General features: G+C 38.8%; 1 non-coding gene across 1 annotated transcript; it reads right to left on the reverse strand.

Moving 5' to 3' along the window:
• Nucleotides 1-5059: 5059 nt before the first annotated feature.
• Nucleotides 5060-5167, reverse strand: LOC130950742 (small nucleolar RNA R71). The gene has a single exon (XR_009073717.1). It is a non-coding gene; the product is annotated as a small nucleolar RNA R71 (small nucleolar RNA).
• Between the last annotated feature and the right edge of the window lie 205 nt (nucleotides 5168-5372).

Genomic DNA, 5372 nt, shown 5'->3' on the forward strand with positions numbered 1-5372 from the left:
TGCCTTAATTGTTCCTATTTGTATATTCCTTGTTTGATATAACTGTGTTTGCTACATTATACTCCTGCTGGTGGTTGGGAGGTTTGAAGGAATTGAAAAGGGAAGTATTAGTTAGACTGAAGAATCTTTAGTCAGATGCCCTTTTATGGTTTAGCTTGTTTATAAGCTTTTGATTTATCTGGAGGAAGTTCTAGGATTGCCTTCAGCTTTCCCCTATTATTATGTATTATATATGTGGAAGCTGTTACCATGCTGGAGACCTCTGGTTCTCACCCATGCAGATTTTGTGGTTTTCAGATGCAGGACGTGAGGTTTTCCGCTGAGGCATGCTGGAGACTTCTAGATTGGGGAAGATCCTTTGTTCTCGAGACTATGTTTTGATTTACATGTTTTGCTTAGATACTTTTATCTCCATTAAATAATACAAACTGTGATGATTTCTCTTATAGGAGATTTTGGAGAATAGGTTTCTGTATTTGTGTCCCTTTGGGTTTCCTTTAGGGTTTTCCTTATTTTATCATATGTATATATTGCTATATGCTCGGACCGGTTATCTTCGCAGCCGGATTTTGAGTCTTGATATTCCTGTTTTTGACACTCCTTTGTATATATATAATCTCGCGTTGGTTTATCCTTGTTCGTTACGTTATCGATCGGAGTGTTGCGCTTTTGAGTTGTGATTTTTGTTTACCCCTTTTTCTACAAAGGTTCCTAGTTATAATCAATCATTCATACTACTATATGTACTAAATTTTTATTTTAGAGGTCGTAATACCTTGCCATCTCTGAATTAGGACTTAAGCATAAGACTCTGTATGGTAGGGTGTTACATTATGGTATCAGAGCAGTTCGTTCCTGTAGAGCCTGAGGGACGGACTGACTATGCTTCTGTGCATTCTCTGTGTGTGCGTTATGTGCTATTAGTATATCTGCTTGATATAATTGGCATAAACGTTCATGAGCATGCATTTGGGACCTTGAAGTACTAGACTTCTGATATTGAGACTGATCAACTTAATATCGACTGTTTGGTGTGTATAGGAACCAGATGGCACCTCGTGGACGCGGTAGAGGTAATGCGAGAGGTCGTACGAATGCTCGTACGCCGGAGAATAACCCTAATGACCCGGTGAACTTTATGACTGCGTTGGAGAAGATGGCTGCTGCTATGCAAGCCACTGCTGAGGCTCTTGGTCAACAGATGAACAACCATGGTAATGATGGAGGTGGAGTTCAGGGCCCGATGATGAGCGGATAATATGTACACTTTTTGGCACTGTTTTTAGTATGTTTTTGATATGATCTAGTTAGTTTTTAGTATATTTTTATTAGTTTTTAGCTAAAATTCACTTTTCTGGACTTTACTATGAGTTTGTGTGTTTTTCTGTGATTTCAGGTATTTTCTGGCTGAAATTGAGGGACCTGAGCAAAAATCTGATTCAGAGACTAAAAAGGACTGCAGATGCTGTTGGATTCTGACCTCTCTGCACTCGAAGTGGATTTTCTGGAGCTACAGAAGCCCAATTGGCGCGCTCTCAACGGCGTTGGAAAGTAGACATCCTGGGCTTTCCAGCAATATATAATAGTCTATACTTTGTCCAAGATTTGATGGCCCAAATCGGCGTTCAAAGTCACCTCAAAAAATTCCAGCGTTAAACGCCGAAACTGGCACCTAAATGGGAGTTAAACGCCCAAACTGGCATAAAAGCTGGCGTTTAACTCCAAGAAGAGTCTCTACACGAAAATGCTTCATTGCTCAGCCCAAGCACACACCAAGTGGGCCCGAAAGTGGATTTTTATGTCATTTACTCATCTCTGTACACCCTAGGCTACTAGTTCTCTATATATAGGACCTTTTACTATTGTATTTTCATCTTGGTTCTTCTGGTTCCCTCTCTGGGGCCGAAACCAATGATCACTTTTGTTCTTATGTATTTTCAATGGTGGAGTTTCTACACACCATAGATTAAGGTGTGGAGCTCTGCTGTACCTCGAGTATTAATGCAATTACTATTGTTCTTCTATTCAATTCCGCTTGTTCTTTGTCCAAGATATTCATTTGCACCCAAGAACATGATGAATGTGATGATTATGTGACGCTCATCATCATTCTCACTTATGAACAAAGTGACTGACAACCACTCTTGTTCTACAAGCAAACGAGGCTCTAATGTTTATCTCTTGGATTCTTTAATCGGAATCTTCGTGGTATAGGCAGGACCTGATGGCGGCATTCAAGAGAATCCGGAAGGTCTAACCTTGTCTGTGGTATTCTGAGTAGGATTCAATGATTGAATGACTGTGACGTGCTTCAAACTCCTAGCAGGCGGGGCGTTAGTGACAGACGCAAAAGTATCGATGGATATTATTTCGGCCTGACCGAGAACCGACAGCTGAATTCCGCGTGCCGTGACAGGGCATATGCAATCGCTTTCACTGAGAGGATGGGAGGTAGCCATTGACAACGGTGAAACCCTACACGAGCTTGCCATGGAAAGGAGTAAGAAGGATTGGATGAAGACAGTAGGAAAGCAGAGAGACGGAAGGGAAGGCATCTTCATGCGCTTATCTGAAGTTCCTACCAATGAATTACATAAGTATCTCTATCTCTATCTTTTATGTTATTTTCGTTCATCATCATATCCATTTGAGTCTGCCTGACTAAGATTTACAAGATGACCATAGCTTGCTTCATGCTAACAATCTTCGTGGGATCGACCCTTACTCACGTAAGGTATTACTTGGACGACCCAGTGTACTTGCTGGTTAGTTGTGCGAAGTTGTGTAATGCCATGGAATTGAACTACCAAGTTTTTGGAGTTCATGACCGGGGATTATGAGAGTTGTGAAAAGTATTGTTCACAATTTCGCGCACCAAGTTTTTGGCGCCGTTGCCGGGGATTGTTCAGTTTGGACAACTGACGGTTCATCTTGTTGCTTAGATTAGGTATTTTTTTTTTCGAAATTCTTGAAGATGAATTCTAGAGTTTCATGATGATTTGTTGAAGTCTGGCTGGCTGAGAAGCCATGTCTAATCTCATTGGACCGAGGTTTCAACTTATCATCACAAGAGCTTGTTGATTTTTATCAATCTTGCTTTTGGAGCAGTGATCTGCTAAGGCTTGGCTGGCCTTTGGCCATGTCTAGTGTTTTGGACTGAAGCTTTCTTTGAAAGCTTGGCTGGCTGTGAAGCCATGTCTAATTCCTGGACCGGAGTCTTAGACTAGCATTGCACTGATTCCTGGAATTCTCATTAAGAATTTTGATATCTTTTTCCACTTAATTTTCGAAAAACACAAAAAAAATAAAAAACTCATAAAATCCAAAAAATTTCTTGTTTGAGTCTAGTATCTCATCTTAAGTTTGGTGTCAATTACATGCATTCATTCATGTGTCTTAAGGATCTTCAAGTAATTCTTGATGATTTTCGTGTTCTAATCTTTGAATTCAATTGACTTGAGTGTTTTGTGTGTCTCATATGCATTCTCATTAGTGTCAGTAGTATACAAACTGCTAAGTTTGGTGTCTTGCATGCATTGTTATTTGATTTTAGTTGCATTTTGATTATCCTTCATTATTAAAAATCCAAAAATATTTTTAATTTGTGTCTTTTCAAGTCAATAATACAGAGAATTGAAGATTCAGAACATACAGCAGAGGAATTGCACAGAAAAAGCTGGGCGTTCAAAACGCCCAGTGAAGAAGGACAGACTGGCGTTTAAACGCCAGCCAGGGTACCTGGTTGGGCGTTTAACGCCCAAAAGGGTATAGTTTTGGGCGTTAAACGCCAGAATGTGCACCATTCTGGGCGTTTAACGCCAGGATGGCACAAGGGGGAGGATTTTGTTTTCAAAATCAAATTTTTTTTCAAGTTTTCAAAGTTTTTCAAAATCAAATCTTTTTCAAATCGTATCTTTTCAATCAAATGTTTTCAAAATCAATTTCTTTCCTTTTTCAAAGATACTTACTAACAATTAATGATTTGATTGAACATTTTAAGTATGTTGCCTTTTCTGTTGAGAAAGGTTTAATGTTTGAATCATATCTTTTCTTGTTAGGCAAGTCATTAATTTTTAAAAAATCAAATCTTTTTAAAATTGTTTTCAAATCATATCTTTTCAATCATATCTTTTTAAAACCATAACTTTTCAATCAAATCTTTTTAATCACATCTTTTTCAAAATAGTTTTCAATCAAATCTTTTTTATTTCTAATTTCAAAATCTTTTTCAAAAATTACTTGATTTCTTTTCCACTCTTATTTTCGAAAATCAATTAAGTGTTTTTCAAAATGTTTTCAAAATCTTTTACTTAATTTTCGAAAATTACTTCCCTTCTTCTCACATCCTTCTATTTATGGACTAACACTATTCCTTAATGCAAAATTCGAACTCCATCTTCTTTGATAAGTTCGAATTTTCTACCTCTGTCTTCCATTTTTCTTCCTCTGACACCTCAAGGAATCTCTATACTGTGACATAGAGGATTCCACATTTTCTTGTTCCCTTCTCTTTCTTATGAGCAGGAGCAAAGACAAAGGCATTCTTGTTGAAGCTGACCCTGAACCTGAGAGGACCTTGAAGCGAAAGCTAAGAGAAGCTAAAGCACAACTCTCTTTAGAGGACCTGACCGAATTCTTCAAAGAAGAAGAACACATGGCAGCCGAAAACAACAACAATGCAAACAATGCAAGGAAGGTGCTGGGTGACTTTACTGCACCTACTCCCGACTTCTATGGGAGAAGCATCTCTATCCCTGCCATTGGAGCAAACAACTTTGAGCTTAAGCCTCAATTAGTTTCTCTAATACAACAGAATTGCAAGTTCCATGGACTTCCATTGGAAGATCCTCATCAGTTTTTAGCTGAGTTCTTGCAAATCTGTGACACTGTCAAGACTAATGGGGTAGACCCCGAAGTCTATAGACTCATGCTATTCCCTTTTGCTGTAAGAGACAGAGCTAGAATATGGTTGGATTCTCAACCTAAAGAAAGCCTGGACTCTTGGGAAAAGCTAGTCAATGCCTTCTTGGCAAAGTTCTTTCCACCTCAAAAATTGAGTAAGCTTAGAGTGGAAGTCCAAACCTTCAGATAGAAGGATGGAGAATCCCTCTATGAAGCTTGGGAAAGATACAAGCAATTGATCAGAAAATGTCCCTCTGACATGCTTTCTGAATGGAGCTTCATAGGTATTTTCTATGATGGTCTCTCTGAACTATCCAAGATGTCTTTGGATAGCTCTGCTGGAGGATCTCTTCATCTGAAGAAGACGCCTACAGAAGCTCAAGAGCTAATTGAAATGGTTGCAAATAACCAATTCATGTACACTTCTGAAAGGAATCCTATGAACAATGGGACAAATCAGAAGAAAGGAG

The sequence above is a fragment of the Arachis stenosperma genome, chromosome 1 (genome assembly GCF_014773155.1).
Source record: "Arachis stenosperma cultivar V10309 chromosome 1, arast.V10309.gnm1.PFL2, whole genome shotgun sequence".
Taxonomy (NCBI): domain Eukaryota; kingdom Viridiplantae; phylum Streptophyta; class Magnoliopsida; order Fabales; family Fabaceae; genus Arachis; species Arachis stenosperma.